Source organism: Pleurodeles waltl, chromosome 3_1 (genome assembly GCF_031143425.1).
Source record: "Pleurodeles waltl isolate 20211129_DDA chromosome 3_1, aPleWal1.hap1.20221129, whole genome shotgun sequence".
NCBI lineage: Eukaryota > Metazoa > Chordata > Amphibia > Caudata > Salamandridae > Pleurodeles > Pleurodeles waltl.
In genome coordinates, this window is record NC_090440.1 from 620,481,723 (window position 1) to 620,495,814 (window position 14,092).

Below are 14,092 nucleotides of genomic sequence, written 5' to 3' on the forward strand. Positions count from 1 at the left end.
GCGGGGCAGTTAGATATAAAGCTAGTGTTTTATATGTACCTTGCTGCTCGCACCGCACTAGGTGCAACAAGAGCTCTTCCTTACTCCATTATGTGAGCCTCTGAAGGTGAGGGGTACTGGTACTCATTTTGGGAAATGGCTCGTTATGGGCAGGTTAGGGTGAAACAGTGGAATTCCCCGCAGCCGTTTCAAGTAGAACAACTGAGAACATTGGGTGGCAGGAGAGGGAGGGATATTATAGCATGGAAAACCCTCAATATTAGCCCTGTTTTTATTCATATTGGGAATGATTGGGGAAAGGGGTCGGAGCATGCCCCAAATGTCTTTATTTTATTATTTGAGGGAGGACGGGAGAAGGACATTTCTAAAGAAAACCCTTGAGGCGGCAGCGTTTTTGAGGGGTGCATGGCAAATCCCCTCTCCTTGTATTTTCAATTTTGTTTCTAATGGTTAACTGGAACGGCGTACATTCCCACTGCTTATATTCTTTATGCTTTTGGGGCTGGGAGCTTCTGTTCATACTTCCCAGCTACATTTTCAGACCTCTAATAATATTAATTCTCCTATTTGTTCATACTTAAAGATTGAGGCATTTTAAATAGAAATTAGAATATTCCCTCTTCATTAATCACAAATGCCCCAATTCAACTTCCGCCATAAAATGCAATTTTCTTGTTGGGGGAATTAAGGGCATAAGAGCAAAATTACTTACAGGTTGCATTCTAAGTGTGCCTGGTCAGATAGAACCAGAAGAGACATTAACTGTATAAGGTGATCGGATGTAAATTTGGCAAATAACTTACTATACATAGTGAATTATAAAAATAAGCACTATGAAGAGGACTCTGGTATGCAAGGCTTTTAGAAAAATATTTTAAGAAAGGGTGCAAATTCTTTAATGGTATTAACAATTCTGCTGTCTGCTACTGGTGCACTAAGATCATCACAGATCACATCATCACACCAGGCCACTGTCATCCAGTCCATATATAACGGAATCTGTATTGACTGAACTGTGTCATTAAAAGAAGAAAGCTTGGCATCAAACTCCTCGAAATAATAACATAACGTTATTGTTGCAAATCCTGGTACCACCAGAGAACACTGTGTTCAATAACTCCCTTAGATTCCCTGTGCCATTTTATTTGCTTCATACTATTTCTGATTTCCTAGTCTTCACTTTGATATTACCCAGACTGTAACCCAAAGCCTTTCCATGCCAACTTCACGTGATAAGGTGATTTATGTATTATATGCCTTGTTTCTACACTGTTGGAGGATGCTGATCCCATGTTCCTCTAAAAAGAACTTCATAGTTTCTTTCTGTTGTGATAGTAAATGCACTGCCAAGTAAAGTTTAGCTCCCAAACGTTTATCATGTTGAATTTACATATCTCATTGGGAAAGGAACATGCACACATATTGGAGAGCGGACCAATATGGTGCTTTGAAATCTTAATATGTCATCTTCCCAATGCAATATACTCTCCTTAATTCTTGAATTTACTCATGACCCTATGACTAAATAGTAATCTGCCTCACCATCTCTATGTTGAAGCTTACAGGTATCTACTATACCTGTGCTTCCCAGTGGTTTTAGAACCACAACCCAATTTTCAGAACGACAAACTGTTGCAACCCATCTATCTTTGATGGACAAGAGGTGAGCAATGTTTTACTGTAACTGAAGTATCATGTGGTAATGCACTGTCATTTATAAACAGCACATTTTCTATTTAAATGGCAACTAAACTTTCACATACAGTTTTACTGATAAAACCAGGCTGCACACAAATAATAATGTGTGAAAACTGTGTTTTACTGAGTATTCATCATTTGTGTATCACCAAATAAAGGGGGTGATTCTAACCCCGGCGGTCTTAGACCGCCGGGGCCAGGGTCGGCGGGAGCACCGCCGACAGACCGGCGGTGCCCCGCAGGGCATTCTGACCGCGTCGCTTTGGCCGCGGTCAGTGCAGGAAAACCGGCGGTCTCCCGCCGGTTTTCCGCTGCCCCTTGGAATCCTCCAAGGCGGCGCAGCTTGCTGCGCCGCCGAGGGGATTCCGACCCCCCCTACCGCCATCCAGTTCCCGGCGGTCCGCCCGCCGGGAACCGGATGGCGGTAGGGGGGGTCACGGGGCCCCTGGGGGCCCCTGCAGTGCCCATGCCATTGGCATGGGCACTGCAGGGGCCCCCGTAAGAGGGCCCCTAAATGTATTTCACTGTCTGCTGCGCAGACAGTGAAATACGCGACGGGTGCAACTGCACCCGTCGCACAGCTTCCACTCCGCCGGCTCGATTCCGAGCCGGCTTCATCGTGGAAGCCTCTTTCCCGCTGGGCTGGCGGGCGGCCTGAAGGCGGCCGCCCGCCAGCCCAGCGGGAATGTCAGAATTACCGCCGCGGTCTTTCGACCGCGGAACGGTAACCTGACGGCGGGACTTTGGCGGGCGGCCTCCGCCGCCCGCCAAGGTCAGGATGAGGGCCAAAGTGTCTTGATTTGTTTTGACCCTTTACATTTTTTTAATTCCATCACACTTCAGAATTACAAAAAATGCACTTCGATTTTGCTTTCCTTATTGCTGAATGTGTGCAGTTCATTTAGGTATTTACATTTTGTTGTGTGTTTTAAAAAAATTACACTGTACAACCTTTACTTTCACATTCCCTTTCTCCAAAGATTGTTACATAACTCACTTTACATTTCTTTCTTGTCTGCAAAGTGAAAGGAGTCTTTAAACACCAATCCCCATGTAAAAAAACATAAGCATCAATTTGTAAAAAGACGTAGCCTGACATGTGACTTCTGTCTTTGAAGCACAGCAAATGTGACCAGATGAATACATAATTTAAAGGCATTTTTATTCATTGCTTGGACTTTTGCAACCCACCAAAAATCTGCTCACAACATACCATTGGGTCGTGGAAACTCTGTACTACATCATAAACTTCCATTAGTTCCCATCCCACTGAGGCCTAGTATTAATAATGGACCTATCTCAACTCAACCACAGTTTAAAATGTACGACACCCTACCACATAGCCAACTATTCCTTTTAAATTGTGAGATAAGTACTTTCCAACCCACATAACCCTCTGGAAGCAAAGCTGTTATATTTTCTTTCCCATTGGTAAGTTTTTGCATTATCACACAACCCAGCTCAATGTTGATGGCATCTGTAATTACAATACTAATGTCACTTGTGTTGAATGGTTTCATTTACAATGCCTTTTTGGTTGATCAGACACCCTTCTGTAATCTTGACTCCACATTTACTTTACATTCTTCTTCAACAACTCACAAAGAATGGCAGTTTTAGGTGCAAACTGGGGAACAAATTTGGCATATTATTCCACTAGCCATGAGTAGGATCTCAACTGATCTTTGCCAGATGGTAAATGTGCATCTTCAATAGCTTTCATAATTTTGAATTTGTTTGAATACCATTAGCGGAAACTTGATGCCTCAAATAATCAGCCCCCTGTTGAGCAAATTTAGATTTGTCCTTCCTTAATGTCATGCCACTCTCCTTGAGAATTTCTATTACATTCTTTGATCTAGAATTGTGTTTACTCATACTCTTGGCAAATACAAATATGTGATCCGGAAAACATGTCAAACCATCTAGACCTTTAACTAACAAGTGCATTACTCTCTGAAATACTGATGCCACAGATGCTCTCCCAAAAGGTATGTGAATATAACAAGAGCACCCTCAGGAGTTACGAAAGAAGTAAGATGTTTAGAGTCTTGATTCTCCCAATTCTATCTGATGGCATGCGCAGACATGTTGAATTAGGTACATACAACCACATTGTTTAACGTTACCCAAATTTCATCAATGTTCAGCAAACGTCAGTGGTCCACACAAATATCTCAATTGAGATTTTGTAGGTCAACACACAATCGCAATTACTTATCTGTCTTGTGCACCAAAACTACAGGTCACAACCATTATGAACCCTCAATGGACTTCATATTGGATAGTGAACATAACTTATCTAACTCTGGTTTCAACTCGTCTCAAACACAGAGGTACTTTATGTGGTTTATGGACAACTGGTACTGAACTACCCTTCAACACAATGCAGTGCTGGAAACAGTGTAGCTTCCCCAGGTGTTCACTGAAGACCATAGGAAATTTACCAACCCATTCCACACTAAGTGCATTTTCCTTCACCACAGCTGTACATGAATTAGTGGCAAATAAGTTGTCTTTTGTAATAACTAATTCAGGATGATTCAGATCAAGTATCATATTCAACTGTCCTTGATCATCACACCCCAACAAATTCAACTGTACTTTGCTACAAAAACGTATCTCTGTGCATAATTTTCTTGAAATTCAAGCTTTGCTATGAACTTCCCAGTTACCTCAATCCTCTTTTCACCATAAGCAGATAATTTGATGGCCGAGTCTTCTAACTGTACTCCATTGCCCATTAATCAACACATTGCAATAAGGTGGTTTCCTTTTCCCCAGCTGTTTTGATTTATACAATGTCCTCTTCACTCACATCAACTCCATTCTCTCTTATTATCAATACATAGATATTATCACCAGCACCACACAAGTAGAATATACATTTCCAACTGTTCAGTGATTCTTGCGATATTCAGGGTGGTTTCCAAATCGGATCTTCAGTCGATAAAAGCTTCTCTTGAATAAGCTTGCTATTGTTTTTTTCTATTAACTGGCCATGTTTAATCTCATCCTTTAAATCACAATAATTACAACTGACAGCTAAAGATCTTAAAGCTGTGACAAAGTCATGAATAGATTCAGGACACTGTTCCCTCTGTAAAAATGTAGGTCTCTCCAACACCACATTACATTTTGGACTTCATCTTTTATCCATCATTCTAATGATAGAAACATAGGGCCTGATTCCGAGGCCGGCGGGCATATGGCCGCTCCGCGGTCGAAAGACCGCGGAGGCCATTCAGGCTTTCCCGCTGGGCTGGCGGGCGACCGCCAGGAGGCCGCCCGCCAGCCCAGCGGGAAACCCCTCCCCACGAGGAAGCCGGCTCCGAATGGAGCCGGCGGAGTGGGTATGTGCGACGGGTGCAGTTTGCACCCGTCGCGTATTTCAGTGTCTGCATTGCAGACACTGAAATACACAGTGGGGCCCTCTTACGGGGGCCCCTGCAGTGCCCATGCCATGCCCAGGGCCCCACGGCACCCCCTACCACCATCCTGTTCCTGGCGGGAAACCCGCCAGGAACAGGATGGCGGTAGGGGGTGTCAGAATCCCCGCTCCGCCGCCATGGAGGATTCTCCCGAGCAGCGGAAAGTCGGTGGGAGACCGCCGACTTTCCGGTTCTGACCGCGGCTGAACCGCCGCGGTCAGAATGCTCGACGGAGCACCGCCAGCCTGTTGGCGGTGCTCCCGTGGTCGGTGACCCTGGCGGTCACCGACCGCCAGGGTCAGAATGACCCCCATAGTGTTTTTTCACTGTCTCAATCTCCTGTCAAAAGTACTCTTACTACTTGTGCCTGTAACGTTTTTAATATCAACCTTCCTCCTTCTAGACCTAAATTATGAATTAATGAAGGCTTATGTGTCTTAGAAATGAAGGGTTCATCATCTATAGTATCAAGGTAAGCGTCAAATGCTTCATTTCATTGTAACCAGTTTAATAGTGAAGTTCCTGAGTTTTCTAAAAAGGGAGATGGCAGAGAAATCCCTTCCATGGCTCAAACACGCTGTGGGAGAAAATGCCTGTTAGAAATGGGGTCTCTAGTTGGCAGAGGTATACACCCTTGTCCAAGTAGGAACCACAATCCGAGTCAGGGTAAGTCACACACAATACAAATTACCCTGTGCCCACCCTCTGGTAGCGTGGCACTGAGCAGTCAGGCTTAACTTAGAAGGCTATGTGTAAAGTATTTGCGCAATAAATGATGCGATAACACAGTGAGAACACCACAAAAATACACCACACAGTTTTAGAAAAATATGAGATATTTAGTTGAATAAATTAAGGTCAAAATGATCAAGATTTGATAATCACAAGTTAAAATATCACTTTGATTACGATAGGAAGAGTCTTAAGTCCTTAAAAGCAACAACTGTCTCTTGCAAGCACAAAGTACCTGATATGCGTCAAAATTACACGCACGGAGACTGCAGAGGAGGAGATGAGTGGAAAACGGAGGGTGTGCATCGGATTTTGGGGGGCACACAGACAATGCATCAATTCTTTTCTGCACGGCAAGGACTTTGCATCAAATTACAGCACGCAGGCTAGAATTCTCTTTGCGATGGGGGGTCTGTTGACACCCAGGGACGATGCGTGGAAATCCTGGGTGTGCAGGACAAAGTCACAGGTGCTGTGTCGATCCGGTGGGCAATGCGTCAGAGTTTCTGGCACATGGGAGACGCTGTGTTGATTCTCCTCCCGCAGAAAGTCGGGCTCCGTCTTTCCGGCTCGGCGATGGTTGATATAGTGGGCCATGCATCGAAGTTCTGGTCGCAACACTGGTGCTGCGTCGATCTCCTCTCGGGGAGCCAGGTTGAGTCGTTCCGGGTCGGCGATGTGGTAATTCTTTTACTGCTAGGCAGGCGGTGCATCGATTTTTGCTGCACAAGGAGTTACTTTGCAGATGTGAAGTCTTTTTGGCCTTGAGACTTCAGGAAACAAGCTCAATCCAAGACCTTGGAGAGCACTTCTCAGCAAGGCGGCAGTTCTTCACAGCAAGCAGTCCAGGTGAGTCCTTTGGGAAGCCAGGCAGCTCCTCTTGGCAAGTTGCAGGATCTGGTCAGAGTGTCTGTCCCGGGAAGTATCTTAGTTGGTAGGGTCAGGGACCCAGTTTTTAGACCCGAAAGTGCCTTTGAAATGGGAGAGACTTCTAAGAGTGGCTTTGAAGTGCAGAAGGTCCCCTTTCATTACAATCCTATTTGTCAGAGTCCCAGTATGGGGTTTGGCAGTCCATTGTGTGAGGGCTGGCCACTGTCCTTTGAAATGTAAGTGTCAGGCCCTTCACCCTTCCAGCCCAGGAAGACTCATTCAGTATGCAGATGTGTGCAGGTGTGACTGAGCATTCTGTGTTTGTGGTTGTCTGGGTGAAATGCACAAGGAAGCTGTCAACCAGCCCAGCCCAGACGTGGATTGGAGACAGGCTGTAGGGCACAGAAGGATTTTAAGTGCAGATAAATGCTCACTTTTTAAAAATAGCATTTCTAAAATAGTAATATAAAATCCAACTTCACCAATAAGCAGGCTTTTGTATAACCATTTTGGCCATACTAAATATGACCTGTTTACCCCTTTCTGAACAGAATCTACCACTCAAACAGTATATGAGGGTAGCCCTTGTGTTAGCCTACGAAAGGAGCACAGCATGCCTCACAGCAGTGGAAACCACATTTAGTAGTTTTCCACTACCAGGACATATAAAACACACAGATATATGTCCTGCCTTTTATCTACACATCACCTTGCCCTCTGGGTTACCTAGGGCCTAGCTTAGGGGTGACTTATATGTAGAAAAAGGGGAGTTTAAGGCTTGGCAAGTACTTTTAAATGCAAAGTCGAAGTGGCAATGAAACTGCACACACAGGCCTTGCAATGGCAGATCAGTGTGGGTGGCGCAATCAGTCCTGCAGGCCCTCTAGTAGCATTTACTTTACAGGCCCTGGGCACGTGTAGTGCACAGTATTAGGGGATTACAAGTACATTAAATATGCCAATTGGGTATGAGCCAATGTTACCATATTTTAAGGGAGAGAGTATATGCACTTTAGCACTGATTAGCAATGGTAAAGTAAAGAGTCCTAAAGCCAGCAAAAATTAGGTCAGAAAAAGAAAAGGAAGAAGGCAAAACATTTGGGGGTGACCCTCAGAGAGGCTATTTCTAACACTGCCACACTATCTAGTCCCCAATTAGATGCCTTAAAAGGCTCTTCCTTTTCTTGTCATTGTGAATTCACGTCTTTCACCTCACACTGAATTACGGCTTCATCAATCAAAATGGCATCAAATTACAATTTATCAAAGCACAATAGCATTGTATTGTGATGATGTTGAAGAGTCCACCAAGCTCTGCTCATCTCATATGCGTTTCAGCCTCCCAAATCAAAATGGGTCTAACTCATGGTAACGTCCACGAGTCCACAATGCTTTGCACACCTCACATGCTTCACTGCAATTTAGGAGTGCAGAAGAAAGATGCATACAGGCAAAATGTGTTCCCAAAATGCCCACAGTAAAACCAGTTGAAAGTGTGTTTTGCCCACTCCAGTTAAAGCACCATCTTATAATAAGCAATCCTCCTCTGCAGCCACAGGATCAGGATCACAATCCTGGCAATCACACCAGGAATTCACCACTGAGTTGACACACACCAGAATACACATCACAGCAACAACACAACTAAAAGAATGCACGGGTATCAGCTGCAGCTCGTCACCACAAAAAAAGTAAGTCATTGGATGTAGAATATGATTTCTCTGTGACCACTGGTTAGCTGTCCATGGCTGCAACTGCCTACTTTGGAACCTGCTGTTCAGAACCCTAACACCAGTTCCAATTTCTAATAACATCACCACAGTAATGCAAATGAAAAGCAATGAAGAAGTTTGCATGATAAGGACCAGAATTCCACATGGCCAGTAATATTATGATTTGGCAGATTTGTCAAAGCATATCAAATCTCTTCATTGAATAAGCAGTTTAAAAACACATAGGATATCATTGCCAGCAAAGTTAGTCATCTGTTCTACCGAGCTGACATGTGCACAGCAGGACAGGAACGCCAATAGCTCAGGGCAAGCAAACAAGTGTGATCCTTTAGACTGACTGCACACAGAGAAGATAATAGTGTTTGTCAAGTTCAAGCAGAAAGTATATCACTCCAGGACCAAATGGCTTTCCTATGGCGGTGTCTAAGCATTCTCTGTGGCAACTGTTACATCAATAGTAGTAATTCAGAATCATGACATGGATCAATTTAGGTGAAAATTTGGGCACAGTATTACATTATTGGCTAAAATATTTATTGTTAGTAAGGGTCTAAAACATGGTTGTGCTTTGTCCCCTCTTTTGCTTAACGTATACATGTCTGATGCAGGATCAGCCTTAAATAATAATTGAGCTTGCCTACCAAAATTAAACAAGCAAACTCTTTACATAATTCAATACACAGTGCTGAATCAAATTCAGGAGTGTCTGCAACATCCCTGGGGAGTATTGTTAGTTAAAGCCACACTTTGGCATCTTGCTAAAAGTTCCTTACTTCATCAGTTAAACATGTGCTTTAAGAGACCAAGGGCTAACGTATTCATGTCTTAAGAAAATTAAAACAATATATCTTGTAGTTGCATCAACTGCTAATAATTTAGGGCCTGATTTTGAACTCGGCGGACAGGTTACTCCGTCACAGTGGTGACGGATATCCCACCAGCTGAAATCTAAATCCCATTGGATATGATGGAATATTGATTTTGACGGATGGGACATCCGCCACCATTGTGACGGAGTAACCCATCTACTGAGTTCTAAATCAGGCCCTAATTTCTTTTTGAAAAACAAACATTTCGAATATTTCTATGTGCCTGATACAATAGCAATCAATCTCAGGTCTATCACCCTCTAGCCCTGTCTTGGAACGTTAAAATACAAAAATTGTGGTTTGTGCGGCTTGTTCGACCTAGGTGAGATTCCAGCAAATGGGTAAATACGGGAGACACGATTTCCAGTATCAATTCTGTAGCTACAAACGTGAAAGCCTGACCCACTTAATTTGTTGTTCAGTTTTTTAATTTGAGCATAAAAGCTTTTGGTTCCATTGCTATATTATGCGGATTTGTAGAGTTCACTCTCCCCCTGGAGGGTATCCTGCAACTGAGCAGGTGTGAGTCTATGCACACTTAGGCCCTAGTAAAACTACTCAATAAGCCAGGTCTTCAGCTTCTTGCGTTCATAATAGGCTAGGACTTCGATTGAGCGAGGACACAACTAAGATGGCATTCAATAATTGCAATGGATGATATTGAGCAACGTCCTGAAGTAGATGAAAGTCATATTTGGCAACGTTACAAGCAATTCATAGGATATTATGTATTCCAAATGTTTAATGTAATGACATGGTGTTTTTATCTGCTCTTTTTAAAACAAAGGTTTTTTTATTATTGTGACAATTTATATGGTTTTAATTAACTATCAATAAAGTTAATAATTTGCTGGAAGGTTAGCTATATATAAAAGAAAAGAAATAAAGAGTCAGACTACATAACTACACGTTCTGGCTATTATTGCATTTGTTTCAAGTCCCACGTTAAGACTCTCTAATTCAAATAAACAGTTTGGACATACCACTTAACTTCCTTCTGGGTGCTTGGTGTTGTGACCAGTAACTTCACACCTCATCTCATATTTTAAAGTCCGCCATGGTGGAGGTGAAAGCATGAAGCTTCTATGGTTAGGTGATCTCTCCTCGAAATACCGCCAAAATAAATTGCAATTTGTGTTTCTAAAGCAAGCTCACAAACAGCACATGTCAGCACTACACTTCACAGCTCTTTCCTGATATGAATCTCATGGACAGAATAAGAGACAAAAGATGTCACATTCAGGGCTTTATGTGGGATAGGTCACCCCAGGTCTTTTTGGGCCCTGTATTCATGTCCTCAACTTACCAGGAAAAAATACTGGTCGATTGCTAAATAGTAAGTGTAAAAATAGTTAAGGTAATCCATGTGATTTCTGTTTATATCTTAAATAAATGCTTTACTTAATGTTGCATTCCCTAAGGGTGTTAGCTATTTACAGGATGTTGTCAAGGCCAGAGTGTCTGTACAGGACATCGGGCATTTCCCCAGGAGGCTGGAAAGGTGGGAGGTCAGTTTTGTTGGTGGACTGGTTTTGTAGCAGTGCAGCAGTCTTAAAAGCACTGCAAAGTTCCCGGTATATTCACCAGTTTTCCGGCAACAATAAACGGGCCAAGTTAACTCCGTGATTAATGCACCTGTTGGAGGGAGTTTTGCCTAATGGCATATTTTACTCATCTAAGATAGCTCAGATGGTAATAATCCTGCTGCAAAGAACGTGTACGATTCATATCAAAGAACAATATGTGCATAGCTCAATGGGTTACTGCTTTTGTTACAGAGATTATTTTGCTACTGTGAAATTCATAAATTACAATCATAATCTAGCACAGTGAGCTATAAACTACCACCAAAGAGCTGAATGCAAGCTGCATGGTACAGGATGAAAGGTTATGTTTTTTCTCCAGTCTTTCAAAAACATGGCTTTTCGAGCAGTAACCGGCAACTAACCCCTCCCCCCCCAGTGCCTTGAGACCCTACCGGGTTAATAGTGCGCTTAAGAAATTATTTGATTGATTGATTGATATCCTGATGTTGCTTGAAAAGGTTTATTTGGCTAGAAATAAATTCTTATTATTGAAGTCAACCCTAGTCACAGTGTTATGTTCTGAATCCTGAGTTTGTGCTTCTCCAGATCAAGTACTCAAGAACAATTCTCTGCGCATGTTGGATGCTGAGTTGACCAAGCTGACCAACAATGGTGTATGCAAGGGTGCAAGATGTTCTATAACAGGCAAGAAAAATGGACCTCCTATCAACAGTTGGGCAGTAAAAGACAGCAATACTTGAAGGTCACGAGGCTCCTGTGGCACTCCAGTTGCTGCACTTATGTAGCCCCTGTTGAGTAGAGCAGTGGGGTAAGTTAAGCAGCCACGACATGCATCACCTTCTCAAAGGAGGCCATACATTTAAGAGGGACATCATACCTCTTTTCAAAAGGGACAGGCATTTTGAAAAGAGCTGATAACCCCTGCTGCTCTGCATTTGTCTTCTGTTCAATTTTAGGTCGAGCCTAGATAATGCTTGCCCTGTGTCTTTGAGACATGTTGTATATACTTCATAGGGTTACAGCCCATTCACTGCTTTTCATTTGTTTCTTTCAGTGTCCTTGTTTCCAAGTTGGCAATCTTTCTTATTTGCCCCTCCTTTTCATCAGTTGGTCACTCCCAAAGAGCAGAGCTCCATCGCTTGTAGGCTTACACTTGTCCCATTTTCGCATTTGTAAAAGGGACTACTTTTTCTTTTGCCTAAGAGCACACCATGCAAATGCTCAACGTTTTCAGTCGCTCCGAGCTCAGACTTCCGTTTCTGGAAACAGGGCTGTAATTCTTGTTATCTCCTCTCAGTTGCTGTGCATTCAAACACTGAGTTGAAACAGGGCTGTAATCCCTGTTTTCTCCTCACATTTGCTGCATATTCAAATATCGAGTTGAAATGTCAGACGCTGTTTTCAAGGGTGTCTCTTTAATTTTTGCTGACTTCAAAGTGTGAGGATTTCCTCTAAATCCCTCCTGCTTCGCTGCTTGCTGCTTTACCAAGCCTCAGTCAACTGACCTTCAGCAATTCAACCTTGCAGCACAGTTAAGGGCAAGGCTTCGACAACTCCCTTGCATTTTCTCTGATGCTTGTTTATATAATGTGAACTTGAGTGACTAGAAGGTGTTGGAGCGCTTTACATGAGCACTAGTTCCATTACACTATGTCAGAAACATTTTTGGGGATATTTTTATCGAGCGCAAACTTGACTGACCTGAAGGTTTTGGAGTGCTTTACAAAAGCACCAGTTACATACCCAAGGAAGAGTTCATTTTTTTGTTTTTAGATGCGCAGAGATTAAGTGATGCTGACATCACCCCTGTTTGTTCATTAGTTCCTCTCTACCTGACAATTGGGAGCTGCATTTGTCCCTCCTACTTCCTGTGCCTACTCTGCTGCCTCTCTGTTTAGTCCTCCTCATCTCAGAGTTTTAATTTCAAAGCACATTCATGGCAGCTCCCCAGTAACTGTGAGGCAATTTTGATCATATAATAATGTGAACTCCAGCGACCCAAAGGCGCTGGCGTGCTTTACGTAAGTGCTAGGTATATTACACAATGTCAGATTAATTTTTGGGGGCATTTTTATAAAGCGCAAACTTGACTAACCTGAAGGTATTGGAATGTTTTACAAAAGCACCAGTTACATTACCCAAGGTCAAGTTACTTTATTTGATTTTAGGTGCACGGAGATTAAGGGCCGTATTATGACCTTGACAGAGGGGTTTCCTCCACCACAAATGTGATAGATATCCCATCCGAAGTAGTACGATCTACATTGAATATAATGGGATCATAATACGGTGGACGGGATATCTGTCACATTTGTGATGGAGGAAACCCCTCTATCAAGGTCATAAAATGGCCCTAAGACCTAAGTGATGCCGATACTGTCCCTGTTTATTCATTATTTCCCCTCTACCTGACGAATGGGAGCAGGATTCATCCCTCCCGCCTCCTCCCATGTCAATGTATGCCCGCCCGACTGCCTCTTCCTGTTGTTCTCTTCCTCTGAGAGCTTTAATTTCAAAGCACAGTCACAGAAGCTCTCCAGGGACTGTGAAGCATTTTTAAATATAATGTGTACTTGAGTGACCCGAAGGTGTTAAAGTGATATACATGAGCGCTAGTTACATTACAATATGTCAGACTGATGTTTGGGGGCATTTTTATAGAGGGTGAACATGACTGATGTGAAGGCATTGGAGCGCTTTAGAAAAGCACCAGTTACATTTTCTTTTTTGGGGCACAGAGATTAAGTCATGCCGACACCATCCCTGTTTATTCATTATTTGCCATCTGCCTGACAAATGGGAGCATTTTGTTGTTGTTGCTGTGTGCAGTGCTCCTGTGCCCAGGGGGTTGGGACAGAGGGCAGGGCCAAGGGCTTGCTGGTAAACAAATGGTGTGAGCAGAGTTTTGAATGGCAAATTCTGGAGAAGGGCGTCTGGTGGATAAAGGCCTAGGGAAGGAGGGATGTGATGTCGCGGCCACGGGAAAGTACTTTACTGCTTATTTTCATTGGCTGTTCAATACTCTAGTGATGCAGTCACACACAGAATGTTATAGTACTGTTGACTTGCAGCAAGGCACTTGTCTTTCTGATTGTGTGTTACAAAGCCTTGGAATGTGTCCATAAATGTTTCCTGAGGCAAGCATGTATTCCTGGATCAGACTGCATGATCCAGTGTGTAGTGCTTTTATAGCTCTTCAGTCCCTGGCAGAA